Genomic DNA, 22,452 nt, shown 5'->3' on the forward strand with positions numbered 1-22,452 from the left:
AAATGCTGCAGTATTTGCCAATTGCTTTTGTATTAACTTGTGACTTAAACAAAATATGCATGGGTAGTTCAGGGTAGCCATATGCAGAGCATGAACATATAAGTTACCGGGTATGCATATTGTTAGCATCACAGCTGTTAATGCAGCTGCTAAACTTGGAACTGGAAGTTTTTTTCATAAATTCATTTATGCCACTTCAACTTGACTACGTAGTTGTTTCATAAGTGAAAATCTTAACAGTATAAGGTCAGTAGGTCAGTACATACATAAATACAAATATTGACAGAAATCAGGACAAAATAACAAAATATGCTATGGTGCAGACGAAATGGCAGGCAGCCATGGAAAAATTTATGCAGAAACGGCAGCATAATACCAGTCACTTGATAGGATCTCAGGTGGCTAAGACGGTACGTATATGCCTGTAAAAATAATTGGTTATAATGTAAACATGAAACTTGTTCTTGTACCTTCCTCTCATTGTAATCATGTTCTCTCACTGTAATCACCATATTCCATCCACACAAATGAACAAGCCATCTCTACTTTTCAATGACATTTCATTGTTTGTGTTGCCTACAACTTGAAAAATATGTCCAGTAACACTATTATTCCATTTTCCATTGCTAGGTTTGTATTTATGCTAATGTGACCCATTATGGCCTAATTATATTACAAGGCCATTGTGATTCATGTTTATACAAAAATTGAAAACTTAGGGCTTCTTATAGCAAACAAGGAACAGTCTGTACTAACAAACTAACAAATCCACATGTGAGGTCCAAATGTTTGAGAAATGTGCATATCGAAGTTCAATTTGCAAAAATTTCTGCTGGCAGATTCTCATATTTTCGAGTGAGCAATGTCTTGCCTATAAGCCATCAGTATTCTTAAGTATTCGTAAGTCTGTCATGCGCATGGTTTCGAAAAAGATGCAACCAATTACAAGAAATCATTTGTGTCTCGCAAATCAGGATACCTCAATAGTCGGGACACTTGTCTATGGTCCCATTTTTATTAGTTTAAAACCCTAAAATCAAGACACCTCACTGAATAAGGACACCTCAATAGTCAGGACACTTGTACATGGTACCATTTCTATTACAGTACACACATTTAAATCCCTGAAATCAGGACATCTCACACATAACGAAGCCTCAATAATCAGAACTCTTGTCTGTGGTTCCATTTGTATTGGTGCACACACATTTAGACCACTGAAATCAGGGCACCTTGATAATCAGGACACTTGTCCGTGGTCCCATTTGTATAACTGTCCACGCATTTAGATCACTGAAAGTAGGACACTTGTCCTTGGTGTCATTTGTGTTTGTACACACATGACATGTACGTACTAGGGCACCACACTAATAAAGATGCCTCAATAATCAGGACATTTGTCTGTGGTCCCATTTGTATTAGCATACACACATTTAGACCCCTGAAATCAGTACACCTCACAAGTAATAGACACTTGCAATAGGTGTCTTTGAGGATTTAAAACCTGAGGTGACATCCCAGCAATTACAAAGATACAGCAAAGGTATCTACTGACCTCAAAAATGATTTTTAAATTATAACAAGTGTCTAACACCCTATTCACACTATCCCGGGTTAGCCAGGATTTTTCAACTCGAGATGTTGAACTCGGGTTGGCTCTTATTCAAACTACCGCATCAGACTCAAGCTCAATAGTACGAGTGCCAAATAATTAGTTAGGTAAAACAATTGCACAATAATTAAAAGCTTTCGTTATTTAGGTGCTTAATAAAAAGCACTACTATTGTCTCGAGTAAGCAAAGAACCTGCTGAGATAAGTTGTATAATACTATAGCTGGCATGTTTAAGCTATTGGGTACTTCTTTTGCCATGAATATGAACATGCCGTCTGTGTCTCAGAGTCTACCAGAAGTACAGTATGTTGTAGCCATTTTGTAGAACAGATTTAGAGCATAGAATATTCTCACCGTGTGGCCAACAGAAACAAGTTATATTGTATATATTGTTAGCCCACTTGGAATGCGTTCACACTACACCCTATCCTGGCCAACCTTTGCCAGCCCACCTTTGCTTGTTGTGCTGTGCTGGGCTTGGTCTGGTATGGCTCAATTAATTCACACTGCAATTTATTTTGAACCATGCTGTGCTATACCTGGATTATAGTATGTACGTGTTGAGCTGGATCCTCAAAAACAGTTAATAACTCATGGATGCAATTACATGACATGACCTTGAAATTTTGCTAATTTGAAGTATACATTTCCTATGGGAAAGACATAAAAGTGCAGTGTTTATTACAGTCTTTTCCCAAACTTGTAATGGAGCTAAACAGTATGTGTCTGTTGTTGACACCTTTGGTGTTACCACTAATCATCTGGTTGGCTGAAATGTTGATTCTCTTGAGAACCCACTTTAATTTTTAGCTATTTTTCAGGAACAAGCTCAACTTGAACATACTATAGAAGGTAGTGCAAATGAGGTGTTAGTGTTTTACAGTATTTCTAGGGTATTTCTGTGAGCCCCCGGCCCACACTGAACATTTGAGAGATCACAGCAAACTGTGTAGCATACTGCAACAGTTTGTTAATTAGCTCAACAAATGTGTAAGTGAGAGAATGACCGCAAAATGTGAAGCTCCAGGATAGCTACTGTACATTATAATTGGCAACAAGAGGCTAATTGCATTGGTGAAATGTATTTTGCAGACTGGACCCATGGACTGAGCTGGAACAGCTTTTTATCCAAGCATTATCTATCTCTTTTAGTTGCCTTTCAAAGACATTGCCAATCTATAACTGCTGGTACTGCTCTTCTAAACAAAGCACAGAGGTCATACCTGCACCAATTTATTAGAATATTTACAAAACACGTGTACTTGTGCATACTAGTAGTGATAGAGGCTACCGCTCTACTATAGATTTTGCTGCTCCACTACTTAGCACTGGTGTTTAGGCTTCAGTGATGAGCCAGTAAGTATCCTTAGTTCCAGTCATGTAGTCTCGAGCCCACCTACCTGCTCAATATCAACTAGTCTAATTTGTAGTTGTGCATTCGCTATAAATTATGGCTAAACTCGTGGAGGAATAGCCATACCACCCTACAAAGCTAAAATTCTAATACTGCTATGCAATTTAAACAAATTAATGCATATGTGACCTTCCTGACTCTTTAGGAAGAGCAGTACCAGTAGTTGTAGATCAGTTATGGCGTCTTTAGCACTACAAGTATTTGCTACATTATTGTTCAGTCCATGCATAGCTAACCAAGGGGTGCAGGGCCTGTGCCCCCTTATATTAACCCCTGAATACCTCAGTATAGGGCTTGATGACGTCAACAACATCACCATTGTTCCCCTGAGATCCTAACACATTTGGTAGAGGTCTCATTGGATGTCTAGGACTTGCTACAACAGCTTAGACCACTGGCTCTTCTGTTAATGATAAAATTCATTTCATCCCTTATTAATGAATGGGTCTGGGGAAGGATGTGGAGACTTAGGTTGTCAAATCAGACTTTCATTGCTGGCCACTGTAAGAGAGGGAGGGGGAAGAAAAAGGATATAACGTGAATTAGATGAACTGGCAATGTCAGGGTTGATACTGTAATTACGACATGCATGTTACTTCAGCCACTCTGTACTCATCAGGATTAGATTTACAAGGAGTTGTTTCCAGCTGTGCATGTGGTGACTATAGTACATAACACAAAAGTGTACAGAATATTTAGCACTTATTTAATTACCATTTCAGTGTGCCCTGTGTCCTTCTCTGCTTCAACTCATATTGTACCATCTGCTCCTACAAGACAACACCTCAAATAAGCGAATGATGCCCATTAGACTAGCACACAAATCTTATAACTCATAGTAGTGTATAACAACATTGACATGATAAGTGACTTAAAGTGTGATACACACATGTGACCAAGTCTGACAACACCAGGCTTATAGCCTGAAAATACATATGCTTTCTTACAATTCTGTAAAGTTCAGGAAAGTCTCCAGGAATTTGTACAAAAGTGGTGAAAAAGTTTATTGTTTATCATGTTCAGAGAGAGAGTTATTAAACGTCAAACCTTTAAAAAGTGGTCAAAATTTGATAGGTTATAGCCTGGTTTTCTCAGACCAGGTCACATGAGAGGTTTAAATAGGTGAGTTGTACATACTACACATGTGATCTCATTTAAGCTTTCTAGAAACAGCAACACGAACGTATAAGTCTTACATTTTAATGCTAATTTGTATCAAAGGAACAAGGCAGAGCTATACTTCTATACTTTACTTGGCCTTATTGTATTTCGCAGACTGGACTCACAAAACGAGTTGGAAATAGGTTTTTAAAACAATAATACAGGCATTATCTATCAACGTTTTTCAAATCAAGAGCAAAACACCAAAACACTTTCTGCCTGAGCAGATTTTACAAGTTGTTTCTAGTTTGGTCTGAGAGTCTGGTCCATGAAATACCACACCATGTGTGTGTGTGCACATGTGCATGCGGCGACTAGTAAATGACATAAAGGAGACAAGGAAGAATATTTAGCACTTGTTTTTAATTGACACTATTCCCATTAGACTACCACGCAAATCTTATGTACACAACAACATGTAGAGTGACTTGAAGTATGATATATGATCGGATCTGCAAAAAACCTGGTACAATGGCACATTTTTCGAATTCTTGATTATTCAATATTTATAACCTACAAAATCAAATGTATACTCTTGGTAAGTTTCAGCTATGTATGCCAATAACTTTCAGAGTTACTGCCCTACAAAGGAAGATTGATTAGTATAGCAAGCGTTGGGAAGATAAATTACAGGTGCTTACAAAAACGGTTGTAACTTATGAACAGAATAGTATAGAGTTGCAACTTGTACCATCGTGTTACCATTGCTGGGTAAGTTTTTCCTTGTGTCATTTTCTTCACTACATACAAACACGAAATCAGTGAAGAAAGGTCCATCACGTACGATCACTTTGACATGACATAAACAAAAGGCCATAATGTATCTGTTGGTCTACTGCAGCGAAACAAGGATTTTCGTACTTTGAATAGGTGAATAAGTTGATATCAAAGTTTTACCATTAGACCTTTTCTTCACAAAGAAATATACTTTTAAAATTATTTTGTTGAAATACGCAAGTATATTTCACGCATTGTAATCAATAGTTTATACCGTAAATTTGCACCAATATGCCAGATTTTCACAGATCCGGTCACATCTGCATATGAGGTTCATGTAGGTAAGTCGTGCATACCTGTGTGATCTCATTTCAGCTTTCTGAAAACAACATTGTGTGTATGTATGTACACATCATATAACACAAAGAACTAGTAACCAAAAACCAGTTGCCACATATGCATTTCAAATTAAATTTCTGAATGAGTAAATAAACTATTGCTAATTTTATGCATTTCATGCTGTTTACTCAATAAAGAGGAGTGCACATGTTCTTTGTTTTGTTATTTTATTTTTTTCCTACCACAACTGTGTATCGACCACGATGTAGAAGATGTGGGAAGGGGGTCACATCCTTACCACTCTTGCCTAGCCAAAGATGCTGTTTGTTTCCGCTGCACCAGAAGAGGCCATCTAAGCACCCAGTGCTTATCTACCACAACTGCTTATAGACCACAAAAACTAACAATGGATGAGCTCTTGAACATGAGAAATGAGAAGTACTTGGATACAGTGTACAGTGCACAGAAGATAGAGATGAGAGGACAACAAGTTCCAGGAACTGTTATTCATCCCCCAGATCATTCACCTTATTGAACAGAGTTGAAGGGGGGAGATGTGACATCAAGATATCACATGATGATGACAATGTACATTCCCGTGTAAACACGTCTGGTTCTCTTCTGGTATAAAGTATGTATGTTCGTATGTTTTGACATGATAAGAAGCAAGTCACAAGTATATTCACCTAGAAATTCTACATCTTGCACCTCAGAAGCGGTGGTAAAATGTACGTATTAAGGCTGAAATGGACGGATAGCAACTTTTACTATCCGGATATCCTAAACAGAACCTTTCCGGATATCCTACAGATAGTGGCTACAAACATTTAAGTTATTATAAACATCCTTGTTTAACTAGTACTAGAATTCATTATGAGAACAAATAATTTGTGGTAATCTTGCAGTGTTGCTTTGCAGTAACAAGATTGGCAGCTGGAGAAAACACGGAAACAAGATCTAGCTAGCAGCTGTTACAGTACTTTTTCCAGTAGTAAAGAACAGGCGAAAACTCTTCTGCTACGACTTATATAGCAGCATATACTACTTTGCTTCGTCATTAGCGATGGGCATGGTCACTCGCAAACAACAGATAAAATGCTTTAAATAATAAGTCTAAGCTATCCAGTTGGCTTCAAACTACTATCCGGATAGTAAACTATCATCCAGATATCCGGATAATACGGGTATTTGTTTCAGCCCTAGTACGTACAGTTGTATTAGAAGGGTTTAGAGTTGGTCTGAAGACATTTTTGGGCTTTGCTGTGCCTAACCAATGCTGCCAGCTATCATAAAGGGTTTTAGGGTGATATTTTTGGCTGGAAAAGCCAAGTTCTTCATATACAGTACAATATAATGACAATCTCTACAGCATACTATACAACAAAAGAAAGCCCTTGAACTGATGAAAGGTACCAACACTGGTGGTGGACTATTGACACTACCAATTTAATCTCATTCACACTGTGATTATCTCCTTTCTTTTTCTCTCTCCCTCTCTCCTCACACACACACATATGCATGCACACACATAGAATGGCCAATACTACCTCAACATCGTCCTATGAGGAATCCTACGACAACTTGACATTGACAACACCAACCCCACCAATGAAGAAGACAATTTCAATGGTATTAACATCGATGAATTCATGGACAACATCCCCACCCCAGTATAACCGATGAACAAAGAACCAGAACAAGGTAGTTTAGGGAAAACCCATTCAACAACCCCATCCAACAACCCCACAAATGCCACCAATAGAAAAGAAAGACTTAAAAGCTCCCTTTGTCCTGAGGGCGCCCCAAATACTTTACTTCATAGCAACCCTGCTTACAACACAATCGCGATAGCAGAATAACGCATTGGTGTTGATCATTAAATAGAATGAACACAAAATACCAACTGTAGAACAAGTTAACTAAGCTACTTTCTAATATACTTCAATATACAATTGCTACAAAACTACAAGTAGAAGGTTAGAAGGTAGTGTGAACAGGGTGTTAGACTCTTTTTTACAATACACTCAAATTAATTATCTTTTCCATGGCAGCTTCTGCTGTAGCCTTTTCCTAAAAGTCACTGGATCTTTCATAATAATACTAATGCCATCCCAAGCACCATGGCAACAATGATGCTCACGTGACATAATTTAATGTGTCCTATTACATCTTCACACAGTAGGAAACTAGGAATGCATATTCATTGTAGATTTTGAACATGTTATTATGCCTGAAGGCATGGAGTATATCAGAAAACAAGGTGGGAGACACAATCTGGAATATGGAATAACAAAACGGTGGAATAATGGAGTAATTGAAAATTATGTTCTAAATTTTTATGCCTTCTATAGCACTATACACTCCTTACTTCATAGCAACCCTGCTGACAATGCCTTGGGGGTGATCATTAAATAGAATGCACACAAAGTATCAACTCTAGAGCAAATCAGCTACTTTTTAACACACTTCAATACATAATCGCTACAAAACTGAAAGTTTTCTCTGCTATACTTGCTTATACCAGCTGTCACACACAATTAAGTAACTGCTGGAATTTATTAGTGACAAAACATTTCATCCCCAAGAAATCTATTCTGCAGTAATCTACTTTGTCTAACCTACGTGAATGTTAGCCATCCATCACCAAAAGTGTTTAAAATAACTTCTAAAGTCAAACACTACTTGAAAATTCTTGTTACTTCGTATCTAATAAATTCAGACAGTCACTTGTGTGAACAGCTGGTATGAACAAGTTAGCAGAAAGAACTTATAGCAACTGTATATTGAAGCATAACCACTTAGCTTGTTCTACAGTGGATAGTTTTGTTTGCATTACTATTGTGTATTTTTGCTACCACCAAATCTACACCTTTCGCTGTCAGCAAAGATGAATGGAACACCAAGGAAGCCGGGCGTGCAGTGCTATTTCGGAGCATACAGCAAAACCTCTATAATCCAATACTCGTCGGGATAAAAAATTGTGTTGGATTAGCAAGGATGTCATTGAGATAGTGTATATTACATAGAAAAGTCTTTTTGGTATACAGATTATATAGAGCTATTCTGGATTACAGAGGTAGAGAGGTTTCAATGTATTTAGATGCCATGCCACAAAAATACTATGCTACTACCATAGGTACTATACTAATAACACGGGATTGGAAGCTCCGTTTCATGCACTGGCACTCCTCGTTGTACTGGAAGTAATTAATTTGCCGGTTGCACCATGTCATTAGTTATGTTGCTACCTTCATCACTATGCTCTATTATTACAGGACAGGATTTGGATCTTGTTCCGTGAGCTGTAAGTTCGTCTGTATAAAACAAAGAACTGTACAGTAATTGCTACACTAAGCCACACTCGAATCGCTTAGCTTTGCCATATTTCCAGCAATTGTCTGGAGGACGCTTAGAAATACCCGAAACAGGTACACAAACTATGTGACTTCTTGTTTGGTTAACACTAAAAATCTTCTGGAAAAAGCATTGAATTGAACCAACGTGCGGCACAAGCCATTTGGAACTATCTGTACTTTAATACAATTCCATTAGTTTTCACTGTGTGTAACGGGTTGAACATAGCTGACAACGAAGCGTAATGGTAACTTCACTTTTCACACAATAATTGATATAGCTGGGGCACGCGGTGCCTTTTCAGATGCGGTATGCGTGGGGTCACCAGCTATAATAAAATTATTTACAAAAAAAGTTAACAAACAAGTACACGAAAAAATTTGGAATTCTCAACTACAGTAGGGACCAGAGCACATTGATAAAAAGTACTGAAACAAGTTGGAGTAGTCCATGATATTAAATCACTGTAATACAATAAGAAGTGTTATATCCCTACTGTGCATTTCCGTTATGGTATCTTGAGCACAGTAGGGATATAACACTTCTTATTGTATTACAGTGATTTAATATCATGGACTACTCCAACTTGTTTCAGTACTTTTTATCAATGTGCTATGGTCCCTACTGTAGTTGAAAATTCCAAATTTTTTCATGTACTTGTATAATCAGGGTTAGTTATACCAAGTTCATAATAATTTATATATACCGAGGAGAATTATATCCTACTCTCACATACCCATGTTCAACTAATGACATCATTAATAGGAGAGAAATGGGAGAATTCGGAAGTGCTATGTCATAATAATATTATTGATTGAATGCGTGCCGAACAACGTCGTTAGCAACCTAAACTAACTCCAGCTCTAAGAGTTTCTCACTGAACTACAATCATTCCTTCATGGGTTAATATTTGTAGGCATTTTTTGTTTCCTGAGCGTTACAAGTGCAAAATGGTACTAACGATTCTTGCACTTTTGTGGCTGCCCACACATCACAAACTACAACATCATGTCGTTACATCATAACTTCACGATACGCCCTTCTACAGGGGTATATGACAGTAGAACACTCTCCTTAGATTATATATATTATGAACTATTGGTTATACATACATACATACATACATACATACATACATACATACATACATAGCTACACTTCAGTACAAACATTTACATAACAGGCATGAACAATGCAGTAATGATGATCAACAAGATCCAGAGGCAAAAGCAAATACACTGACCAATACTAGCTGACTGAACAGCAAGGCAACTACACAATTTTAATGTCAGCAGATGGTGTGGTGAACTTTTATGTGGTAAGGTAAAGCCATAGAGTGGCTATAAGCTTAACAATACAAAAGGCAACTATGAGTGAAGTATGAAGCAGTTTATTCAGTGTCGTGGCTGTCACTGGCTGCTTTGTGAGAGGTCTTTTTGTATATTGAAGTGCTTTTTGGTATTGCCAAGAACCGGATGCCTGGTATACTGAGCTTTCTGTAGCTGGTATCTAGGAGACCAAATGGTTTGGGTCAGACACACCTGGCCTATTGACACAGCAAGTTCTGTACTGGTCAACCTCCTCCACCAAAACAGACAGCCTTCTGCTATGGGTGTGGCAAATGTTTCCACCACAACAGTGGTACAATTGGTAATCAGGACAGTCTCATTTGTAATGTACCTAGATTTAGATTACTCAATACAGTGAAATCAGGATACAAGTTTCTCATCACTCGCCCACATCACTATTCCACTCTGCTGCCTCTAAATTCATTACTGCTATATTTGATTATGCGTGCTAGTATTTCGATGTTTAGAGAAACTAGGCATCTAAGGAAAGCATTTCTTCCTGCTTCGGATGCCGGTAAAATAACCCTTAAGGAGTCTTTTGATAATCTTTGTGTGACAGATAGCCTGCTGTTGCTGTGATTTTGGGTGCTTCCTTCAATACTTTAATGAAAATGACTGCCCGCCCTTTGAGGAAGTGGCTGAATCAATCAATCAATCATCAATTAAAGCGTTTCGTTTACCCCGGTCACGAACTAACATAAGGTAATGAAGTGGAGGTAGCAACTGCAAACACAACTCAGTACTAGTACAAAACACGTGTAAGTACAAAACCGGAAACATTTACACTAATCACGTATTAGTATTAGCCTATACAGCAAGGAACGATTACAACTTACCGATTTTACTTCATTATTCGGGTACGCTAGCACAGAAGAGGACGAGAGGTACATATCGCTTCTGTCGCTTCGCAGCTGTGAGACAGCGCACGTGATAAAAATAATATCTTTTTTGGAATGGGTAGCCGGTAAGTTACCATGGTGACAACATTTAAGCGGTGCTTTGCCGAAGGAAAATGCCTTATCTGGAAATAAAGAAGAAAAACAGGAAGAAGACACAGCTGGGTTGTAATAAGGCGGCGTTTATACCGTGCGTCACTAGTCGTAGCTAGCAGAGCCGCTGTGCTAGGTCAAGTTTTGTGGCTGGCCACGCAAAGTCGACAACTCCAGTAGTGGACGACGATAACATCATGTAAGTATTGTACTGAGGTATTTATAATTAGTTGACTGTATTGCAAATGTAATTCTCAATGTCCGGCATCGGCTTCTCACTGAGTTCAAGTTTCTAACCTAAGTATGTTGGGCGCTTGCTGTACTAGTTGTACACCGAGCGGAAAGCAGTCTAGAAAAGCATGCACATGTTTATGAAAAAGATATATTATGGTAAATTTACGCCTAATCCTGTTTTTCTAGCACTGAGCCAGGGGTATGAGAATGCTGTTCTATAGTGCCGCACCATACTATGGTTTGTCACTTACTTCAGGCATTTGCATATATAGACGGGTTGCCTTTTTACGGCGTGGTCGTTTTACCGTAAATTTTCCACATACTTTCTGAGTTCGCTAAGTCAAAAATGTATTACGGCTATTGGAGAAAATGAACATTTCGGTTAACTTTAGCAAGCAAGAGTTAGCCAGCCTTCAGAACAGAAAGTATGTTATAGAGAAAGGTTCGAGCTATAACATATCCAACGTGTAAGGTGAAGGCTGAACGAGAAGATGATTTTCTCTCAATCTTGGGTTTTTGGAAAGCGATAAAACTCGCTGAAAACATTCTTTGTAAGACTTTGCTACTACTTAGAATCATAGAATGGATGATTTTAACTCATCTTGTACCTTTGAAGAACCAAAAACGTTTGTCAAACTATTTTAAAAAATGGGTTTTTTGTTGACTTCTTGACCAACATTGTAATCATGCGTAAAACGGAAAGTCGCGTTTTCTCGCGTTACACAAGGGACACGCCCTAAATAGGCAACCCGTCTATAGGAAAAAGGAGATGAGACAAATGCTATATCAGGCCAGAGAGTTAAAGTGTGTATGTTGTCTGCCCCTTTGAAGTTCAACTCCACTCCTAGGGATTATGTACACGAGACCCTTTGTGAGAAGGATTTTTACATTTTTGTTTGACACCGACTGTGTGGTGTATGCTGTAAAGTTGCCATACTTGGAACTGTCTGACTGGCTAACACCAGTACTATCATTGTGTGGCTGTTACAATAAACTACTATAGGTTGGTCATGAAGTGAAGAAGTGTTTGCAACAAATCACCACCTGAGAATCCATGACAACATTGAGTGATTGTTGTTAATGAATTACATAGATCCAAAGTCTAACTATTACTTAGCATTGTTATGTCCTATATATTATGTGTTATTTCTGTTTTGTAGAAGTCCATCGCTGGCATATAGATTTAATCAGATAGCACTGATGGTGTTCTGTTGTGTTGTTAGCAAGATTATACCATCTTGACTATAGTTGGATGATTTCAGAGGATTTCACTGTTGCCTCCTCAACTGCAGCTCCTGCTGTTGTACTAATGAATGTATTACATACAAGTTAGGTGAGAATTATCATTTCTAGGTTACGTACGCATTTGATATTTATAAGCCTATCTATATTGTGTAGGTTACAAAGGTTGTTTTGGAAAAATTTTTGACTGAGGGTTAGTTCTTTGTTATATGTAATGGACTTTACCCGTTACATATTTACATACTCAGGATGAATACATGTTGTGATGTAGTCTTGGTAACTTGCTATTGAGATGTTAACCAGGTGGTTCGTTGCTTGCAATTCAGTGTTGTATTCTGAGGCTATGTTTAGTGTGTTATTTCAGAACCATCAGTTTGTTGGAGTAGGTGTAGCTACAGCTGTAACACAGGTTAGTTGGAGACCTGTTTTCTGACACTTATTGTTTACATTATTATAGGTATCTACATATAATATTTTAGGTTGCCTACATCATAAGGTATGTTTTATTGTATTTGTTTCAGTTATTCATATTATGTTTTCCCATAGTTGCAACATGACCGATATGAATTCCTTTACCTGCTAGTGTGTATTCTGGTTACGTGACATTATTCTAACTCCATTTTGAAGTTGTGCAGGAACGATAGGAACAATTGGATTTTGTGCTATATACCAATATATTTATGATGTCAAGACGGTACGTGTGTATAAAGCTATTATATTTGCTTGACTTAAATGTCCATAATAGTTACTCTCAAGAAACATGATTTACTGCATGAAGATCTCACCTGTCTATAAAGATTTTGGTAAGCTGTTATGCTTACATCTATTGTTACTACATGTTGTGCCATACAGCAGCTTGAAACAAATAACATGCGGATGCCAGTCAATGTTGAAGTCACCCATGGGTGGTGGAGTAACCAGCTTGTACAGAAACTATTGTAAGTTTTTGTGGTCAAACTGTTTTGTACTTGGTAAATGCAACTATTGATAGGAGGAATGTAGAAAATGTACAAGTAAAGTGCGGTTGGTGATAACTCCACCCCTTCCATGCAGTCCTGCATAATGGTCGAAGATGTATAAAGCACCGTACCATACATGGTATGTGAATAAATTCATGCATATAACAATTATTTATCCTTTTGCACTTGCAGGCTTGTTAAAGAAAACCGAGCAACCTAATAACTGAACTGCATGCAGTTTGTAACTACTGTACAGATGTATTTTATTTTCATTTATTAATGTTTGTATAATAATAATTATGGTGTTGATACCTGTCAAAGGTGCTATGGTAGCACCAAAAGATGCTATGGTAGCACTTACAGAAGGTGTCATTGTAACATCTATTAGAGGTGCTATCATGGCATCTATATAAAAGCTTAAAATTTGACTGCTCAATAGCACCTACCATAGGTGCTACCATAGCACTTCTGTTTTAACAGTGCAGTCAACGTGAAAATGCCAAACTTGAAACTGAATGTTTGTGAATCAGTTGAATCAGACCCTCTCAATTAGGTCAATGTCAGTATAAACTTTGCCTCAGTAAAAAATTTTTCCTAGCTATGCCACTGTGTGCCGCTAAGGAAGTAGATGCGCTATTGTTGGAAATATCACAAGGAGAACAGCTCCGCAAGATCACAACCAACTTTCACAACAAGTGTCTAATATGGAGCACTATTCGTCACCCTTGCATTGTTCAGTTTCTAAGTCAATAAGAAGTTACTTTATGAATCGTATTACAGGGGTGTATAAACTGGCTAGTCACGTTGTACATATATGTTGCAGGTGTGTACTATAGAGACCAGCTACAGAATAGTTACTTTACCCATTATGGTGATGGAGAAGATGCAATGCAGTCTAAGGGATTTAGTAGAGGGTTTCGCTAACATACCCTTAAATGTAAAGCTATCAATATTGGATGATGTGTGCCTCGGTCTTAGGTATCTCCACAGCAGGGATCCACCAATTGTACATCATGATCTCACCCCAAATAACATATTACTTGTAGGCTGCCTTGAAGCTAAGATCACTGGCCTGGGAGCTGCCAAGGTGATGCAAACTGGTGCACACTATAGAACGACAATGACCAAAGTTCCAGGAATGCCAGATTTTATGCCTCCCGAGGCACTTACAACAAATTCACGTTATGGTCCATCATTAGATATATTTTCTTATGGTGGAGTGGTCCTATATGTTGTTACTCAACAGTGGCCTCATCCTATACTGACAGAGAGCAACTCAATAATGAGACTGGAAAACATGAGTTGGTGTCAGAGGTGACAAGTGTCAGAACTACCTAAATGCACTTATTGAAGATTCTGCTGCCCTAAAGCCATTGGTGGTGTCATGTTTAGATGACAATGCTGCAAATCGTCCTTCACTAGTAGATGTATCCATGGTGATTGAAAGGGTAAAGAATTGATTCATCCACCTGGTCACCATGTATTGAGCCCCATTGCATGGTGGGCTATGGCATCTGGTCAGTTAATATCACATGAGCAGCAGGTAACTTCATGGATTGCACACACTTAGCTATATTACATGTATCATTGTAGCAACTTGGATAATTTTAGTGGTGATGATAGTAGCCAATTTCATGGCCATCACTGTTTTTCCAGTTATTGAAACAGTCCTACCTGTATTAAGAATGCTGTACTCAGTGGTAGAGAGAATAGTTGATGTAGGGGGCTGACCAAATAATAGAATCTCTGGCAGCAGGGGATCTGGGGAGACACCCCCAGAAGCTGTAGCCATTTTAGGTTTTACAATATCTGCCAGAATTAATTTATAGGTACAATTTGAAGCATATCAACTAAAATACCAACCTTCTAATCAAAAGTATGACGATGTTGACTACAGGGTTAATAAACATACAGCAGTAAAAATACCCTTTACACACCTGGAAACACATGGTACAGTGGTAATACACCAACTGTCTCAATTAAGAGGTCATGCAGTGGTTTGATTTCTTACCATCATTTTCATTCAGTAATTATTGTTCCTAAAGCACTCTACAAGCTATGCTGGCTAACCATAAAATTTTGTATTGGAAAAACCAGTATATTATGCTTTTGCATCTATCCTTCAAAAGGCTCTGATCTTTGTAAAACTTCTGTGAATTGGAGTTATCCAAGGACTGTATATCCCACAATAATTTCACAAAAGTTCAACATTTCACCAGAGATGTATATATACTGACTAATTGACACAGAATTAGTCAATCACTGAAGTACAGAGTGCTGATAATAGATACCTCTTACCAATAATTGGCTCACGATATGCTTTGTGATTTCACTTGTAACATGGCACATAAGATATTAAAGTTTGGTATGCTAAGAGAATAAGGACTGATCTATATCTAAACATTTTGAGGGGCAAATTTTCAATTTGAGTAAAAATCGTACCTAATTTAAAATTTTCGCAGATTTGGAAACGATTTCAAGCTATATAAAGATCTTAATATTTCAAGGATAAAAATTTCACTGTTAGCCCCCAACTTAAACCTTGAAATCAGCAAAAAAAATTCTCCCTCAAAATATTTAGGCTATGCGGTATTAATCCAAACTGAAAGTTCATACTGTGGCATTCACAAGGTTGTCTCTGTTATTGATTGATTAATATGTTTTGGTCTTGTGTTTTCTACATGCATTTGATTTTTGCATTGATAGTTTGCAAAGTCTGTAATGAACTCTGGATCAGTAGTCTTAGGCAGTAGTACAAGAACTGGAACAAGATGTATCCTCGCTAATTTCAAAACTGATACATTGAATAAAACTTTTAAAGGTGTGCAAGTTAGTGTTGTATTAAAGAAAAATCATATTAAGTGCTATTATGAATACTATAATATATAGCTCTCTATATCAAATTGATTGAAAGGCTGTCCCACCCTCCTACAAGTTTTAGTACTACAAAATTAATATTATCTGTTGTCATCATGACCTGGCTAGTTTCATATGTATAAAATTCTGTTACTGTATGTATAGGTAACCCCACTTGTCACTGAACTGGATGAGATTACAGCAAGAAATGTGAAGCCTAACAAAAAAGCTATGGTTTAAAGAATGACAAGGATGATCTACAGAAGAATGATGACTTGAATACACAAATGGATAGTCTGAAAAAGCAGATTGTGATCTCAAAGTGAAGAATGATAATCTGAGTAGGGAGATTATGCAACTAAAAGAAGACAATTAAATTTTTAAAGTAAGAAACAGCTCCATCAACTAAAGTGTGCTGTGTGGCCAAGAAAGCCAGCATGCCACACAGCACACAAAAGAAAATGTATTGTTGTATTTGATTAGCAGAGCCCACCTGGGGCATAAAGCTAATTTATAAGTACAGTTACAGAATTATGTAATTTTAGTGCATACTTATATAGCTCCATGGTTCTTTTACTTAAGCAAACATTTCTGCCTGCCAGGTGGGACATGCCACATACCAAATTTGAGTGAATTTGCTATAGCCATTCTTAAAATATAGGTGGCTGCTTTTTAAAAGGTGTTTTCAGTGGCCAATAATTTCCTTTTTCTTTTTGCGCACCACAAAAATTGTTAAACCACAAATTGTTTTGAAATTTGGTACAGGTAAAGAGAATATAAAAAGTTCACATTGCTACAAATCTGATAATTTAAAATATTAATGGTGTTACGGATGTATGGATGTCTATTTGGTAAAAAAAAAAAAAAGATTCTTCACAGCTATGAGTACTCATTAGAAATCTTGAAAATTGGTGGATTAATTTTAATAATGATGTGGTGGTGCTGTTAATATCAATGCAGTGATTCATTGACTGCCACCTTTAATTTCACATTTTTCACCCTGGCTTTTTCCGGAGCTGTACCCTATTTTCACAGTTTAGTTGTTTTGGTATAATTATAGATATTTTTTTATTATGTTATTATTGGAATGTTAGTTAACATTGTTGTATACAACATGGGCAGCTCCAGGAATTTTAATGACAATAGCTATAAAATTATGTTAAAGGAAGGCATACTGCGTGCGGTGTGGCAAGCAGACTAGCATGTGGTGCATGTTTCTTTATGGGGTCTCTGGACTAGCCATCCAAAGTGAGAGCAATTTCAGCAGTTAAAATATCAAATACTATTGTATTACTACATGTGTATGCTTGATTGTTGTATTAAGGTGACTGCTCTAATAGAGTAACTGCTTATTTGATGGCTAATTTCTAGAGACCTCGGAAATCCCCTGGAGTTGCCACTACACAAATTGGCCCTGCATTAATGCTAGTTTTAAAAATTTAGTGTTTCTTAAGTTCTCAGTAGTGGAGCTATTCCAGTGTCAGTCTAGTTCCAGTTTTTGAAACAGAACAATAATTTTGTTAAACAGGCACACATAGTTATCACAAAAAGTGTGTGTGTGTGTGTGTGTGTGTGTGTGTGTGTGTGTGTGTGTGTGTGTGTGTGTGTGTGTGTGTGTGTGTGTGTGTGTGTGTGTGTGTGTGTGTCCATCCATGTCATTTCCACATGAGCAAACAGCTTTGTGTCAAAGCAGCCTGCATAAATTATGATATTGTGAAATGAAGGCTTTGTAAACATTGTATTACAAGCTAAGCTTTATGCCAGGGCTGCTATTTCAAAATTTGAACAATGGCTGACTAAAGTTACACATGGACCTAAAGTGTCCATTGCTAGCCTATTTACACTTAGCTATTTAAGTTGTGCAAGCTATTACATGTACTACACTATCCCCTTATTAAAGAAGATGTCTTGGCTTGAACTTGACTGTGTGTGGTATAATGTGTAGGGGGTTGTCAGTGTCTCTCTGGATATCTTCTAGGTGGGGATGAAGGTGACACAGCAGGGTGTTGCTGTATAACCTCTGATTGTTGATCATCATCATCGTTATCAATGAGCTGTAAGGAGTCCCAATACTTGGCATTCGTTGTTGCTCTTCATCTGTTGGCTCTTTTTCCACATTCTTCTGCTTCTATTAGTTGCCTCACTGCTATTGTTGTTCACACGGATGTTATTAGGGCAAGGCTTCAGTCTGTCAAAGTGAACTATCTTTCGTTGTCTTTCCCATCAACTTGTTTAATTCATCTGAAATTTGTTTCAGGGTCCTGTCCAAGGATGGTAGAGTTTGTGGTGTTGGCATCTCTTTACAACTGATGAATGTAACCACACAAGGTCTCCTCTCTGGTTTGGCTGTCCATGTAACTTCTTGTCATAGTATTCCTTCTGACGAACATACTGTATACCCGAGCCATGTCAAATGCTAAAGTCAACTTGTTTCTTCAATGTGGCTGTATACTCATTATGAGATAGAGATTCTGGCTTGCTGGTTCCAAACATTATGTCAACTGGCAGACATGCCTGTCTCCCAAACTCCAGTAGATGGATGTACACTGGTGTTGTAAGCCATGCATGTCTTGCATATATGCTGCTTTCAATTGAATGGATGGTCCTTAGAGCATGTTGCTAACATGTCTAAAAGAGTCCTGTTGACTCTTTCAACAAGGCCATCACCATGCAGATGGTATGATCCTGGTTTTACATATGTTTGATAGTTTGCAGACCTTGGTGAGCAGTCTTGATTCAAATTGTCAACGAGTGTAACTATTCTGGCACTGAGTATCATAGGAGCAGTTCATCCACCAGCTAAATTGCCACTGTCTGTGTGTCTCCTGGTTGGGGATAGGTAGAGCCTCGATCCACCTTGTGAAATAGTCACCGACCACCATGATGTATGAATTACCACTGTTACTTTCAGGAAGGGGGCCAAAGAAGTTTACTGCCATTATCTGTGTTGGATAGCCAGCAGTTATTGTGCCTAGAAGAGCACATCCTATAGGTTCCTGTGACTTTCTAGTAGCACACCTGGACATGTTTGGCACCAGTCCCCCACAGCATTAAAGTGCCCTGGCCAATAAATTCTCTCCTTTAGTTTTGAAGGGACTTGTCTTGACCTAGGCCCTCCATCACAGCTACAGATAATTTTACGGGGACTAAGCCCCCATATTTTTTTCAGTGGCTACAGCCCTCTTGCCCCTCTTCCTGATCCTTAAGCCCTTAACTTGACAATGCAATCTAGAATCTGTGTAAAGGACATTGGCTATGCAGATTTGTTATGAACAACTACTCACTACAGTTGTACAAGAGTGCTACCAGTGTACATGTGCAGGGCCACCTAAACGACCTTTTCCTGTTTGCAGCCTCAGTAAAAATGTGTTTGGTGTACTTTTCTATGTTGTATGGGGTCCCTCTTTTCATTTTCTACCATAACCCCTTTCCCCTGGTGGCCCTGCCAGTGTGGTTTGTGGGATAAGGTGGGAGTCAACTAGGCATCAGATCATTTGGTCCATCTGAGAGCGCATTGGCAGGGCCAACAGACAGAAAATAAAAGTAAGGCTCATTTTGTATACTAAATACATTTTTACACAGGCCAGGACAGGGAAAATTGCTCTTACCCTTAGATGGCTGGTAGCACTTTGTTCCCATAGTAAATATCTGCATAGCAGCTAGATGTCCATTGCACAGATAATATAGAATGCAGTGTCACTTGACTAAGGCCCAAGGACACATAAGTACATATAGTGCAATTTAGTGACTAAAGACTTTAAAAATTTAGTCCTATACACCTTATGATTAAACATAACCAATTTATTATTCAACAAAGGAACATACTACCATTTCATTCCATTCCATGTAACATCCCCGCCATGATTGGAAGTGAACATGTCTAGATTTGTAACATGTAAGAAGCCATACCACACTTTATGCATTTTGCTCTCAAATGCTGCAAGAATAAATTCCCTGTAATTAATGATTAAGCCTTACTGTATATACTAAATCATGTACACTTGGTTTCTACTATCCTATGCTTCTAAAAGTAAATGCTCAGTTTGGTTTTTTTATGTTAGCTAATGTAAAGAGACAAAACAAGGTAAAACATCAAAACCACAAAAATCATAGGTTAAAGTAGTCAACCAGGCAACAATAATAGGAGTTATATATGTGTTTATATCATCTAGCCCTCCTTACTACAAACCATTTTCTTCATGGCTGGTTTCTTAGTTTCATGTACCAGAATGGGGCCTCTGCGAGTGTGCCTGTTCCATACAATACACTCAGCATGCACATAGTTATAATATATTATAATGTCATTCCAGTAATGGCCAAAGTTACATACTGTATGTATAATCTTTTCAGGCTGAAAAGAATAATGTGCAGCATCAGAAACAAGTGAATCATGGATATTCCAGATCATTATTGTGGTGTTGATGATGATGATTTTCATGTATCATGATGATGTTAATGTTGATGATGATGATGGTGATTATGGTAATGATGACTATTAGGATGGATATTTCTGACAGAGCACAACACATAGTAATGATGTACACCACATATATAACAACATACGTAATACTCTCAATAGCACCGTGGCGTATTATTTTGAAATACATCAAGCGATTAGCCAATAGAATTAGTTAGTATTAGCTACACTTGTTTGTCAAAGTCCGTCAACAAAAATGCAAAATCTGTAATACTAATCTGATTGCATAAAATAGTGTGGTGTGTTTTTCTATTGGAAATGCATGTCTGATTCGACAACTGGTGTTACCATTAGGGATCTGCAATACATATCGATACGGCAATATATCGATACAGCAAATAGGTATCACGATACGATACTGTACTTAGAAAATATTGATATATCAAAGTTTTCTAGTAGAAACAGTCCGTGATTGCTCTATTACTGTAACAGTGATCTGGATACTCAAATAGAAAGCCTCCTGTGCATAAAAATGCAACCTTACAAGAAGCCATACAAATGCACGTGCTGTTACCATCTTGACAACTCATCAAAAATGCGGAGTAATCCGGACAAGCTTTTGTGGGAGCATGCATTAAAATGTTTGTGGTAGCTAATTGTCTGGGTGGTGTAATAGAGGCAGGTATCCAGGTAGAGATGTTAAACACACTAACTATTTGTCATACAGTGGAACCTCCCTTATCCGGACTTCTATTATCTGGGCACCTCCATTGTCCGGACAGCCCAAATTGGTCATGTGGCTTGTAGTTTATTGACCATAATGAAGTTTGGTTTAGATGAAAGCACAAGGAGGGAGCCTAAAGGTTGCTGTTTACCTGTTTGATGGCTTGTTTATTCTACTACTAATAACTACCACTTGGTTGCTAGATGATAATGCATTTTTACAGCCCAGGGGAGTGACCATGACTGCTCTGTAGTGACTTCCCCCTCTGCCCACTAAACTGCATAGAAATAACTGATAGCAATAACAACATTACTTGTATTTAAGTTAGTCACTTTAGCATAATAGCATGTTATTCTTAGTTACGGACATTTCTGAGATACGGACAGTAGCATGTACCAGACTGCCCGGATAAGAGAGGTTCCACTGTACTGTAGTTTATCATCACTCCCTGAATAACTGAACTAAGAAATATGTATATACAGTGAATGTAGAATCAGTGTGGCTCTTCAATGTACAGATAAATTGGATATTGTTACAACTATTGCTAATATGCCGGTTATAACTAGCCATGACCACTTCATTATAGTATCATGATACAGTATTGTATCGAACAGTTTATTGATGGTGATACGCAATACACAAAATGCACTGTATCGCAGAACACTAGTTACCATGGTGATAGATGCCCCATAGTATAGCAATGTTGCTTAGCAATGGTTGTTAAGACAGTTGCTCACTTTGGGACCATTAGTGTGATTGATGATTTGCAGTAGTTTCTTTTAAATTTATGCTGCTTAGCAACAATTGCTATATGATTATGGTTGTCAGATTAATTTGTAATAAGATAGCTGTGGTATTCAAAATTAATAGTTCTCACATAATCACCTAGCACTCTTTTACTTTTCCTGTTTACAATGCTCGCACTGTTAATTGTGAGTACCACAGCCATCTGTCCTATTACATATACTAATACTCAAATTAGTTAATATAGGTACTTCTTCACTGTTTAGGAGGAGGATGATTTTCTAGAAGAAAAACTATAATATTTTGATTATGCACAATTTAATGTTCACAAGCGTTCATG

The 22,452-nt window shown here is 37.8% G+C and overlaps 3 long non-coding RNA genes across 10 annotated transcripts; 2 read left to right on the forward strand and 1 right to left on the reverse strand.

The window, feature by feature from the left end:
* Positions 1-213: 213 nt before the first annotated feature.
* Positions 214-10,887, reverse strand: LOC136244231 (uncharacterized). 2 transcript variants are annotated; one of them, XR_010695108.1, is made up of 4 exons: positions 10,784-10,887; positions 3,742-3,797; positions 471-582; positions 214-422 (listed from the first exon to the last, which is right to left on the reverse strand). It is a non-coding gene; the product is annotated as an uncharacterized lncRNA (long non-coding RNA). The 2 variants fall into 2 exon arrangements; XR_010695107.1 differs by lacking the exon at positions 10,784-10,887 and having other exon boundaries at positions 3,742-5,233.
* Positions 10,886-13,668, forward strand: LOC136244230 (uncharacterized). Of its 7 annotated transcripts, none has more exons than XR_010695103.1 (11): positions 10,886-11,135; positions 12,331-12,503; positions 12,569-12,605; positions 12,661-12,718; positions 12,764-12,821; positions 12,870-12,908; positions 12,959-13,106; positions 13,158-13,215; positions 13,265-13,350; positions 13,404-13,510; positions 13,564-13,668. It is a non-coding gene; the product is annotated as an uncharacterized lncRNA (long non-coding RNA). The 7 variants fall into 7 exon arrangements; XR_010695102.1 differs by having other exon boundaries at positions 12,777-12,821; XR_010695104.1 differs by having other exon boundaries at positions 12,661-12,715.
* A 2,244-nt stretch (positions 13,669-15,912) lies between these two features.
* LOC136245020 (uncharacterized) lies at positions 15,913-20,795 on the forward strand. The gene is made up of 3 exons (XR_010695695.1): positions 15,913-16,192; positions 16,393-16,612; positions 20,578-20,795. It is a non-coding gene; the product is annotated as an uncharacterized lncRNA (long non-coding RNA).
* The last annotated feature ends 1,657 nt before the right edge of the window (positions 20,796-22,452 follow it).

Source organism: Dysidea avara, chromosome 14 (assembly GCF_963678975.1).
Source record: "Dysidea avara chromosome 14, odDysAvar1.4, whole genome shotgun sequence".
Classification (NCBI taxonomy): domain Eukaryota; kingdom Metazoa; phylum Porifera; class Demospongiae; order Dictyoceratida; family Dysideidae; genus Dysidea; species Dysidea avara.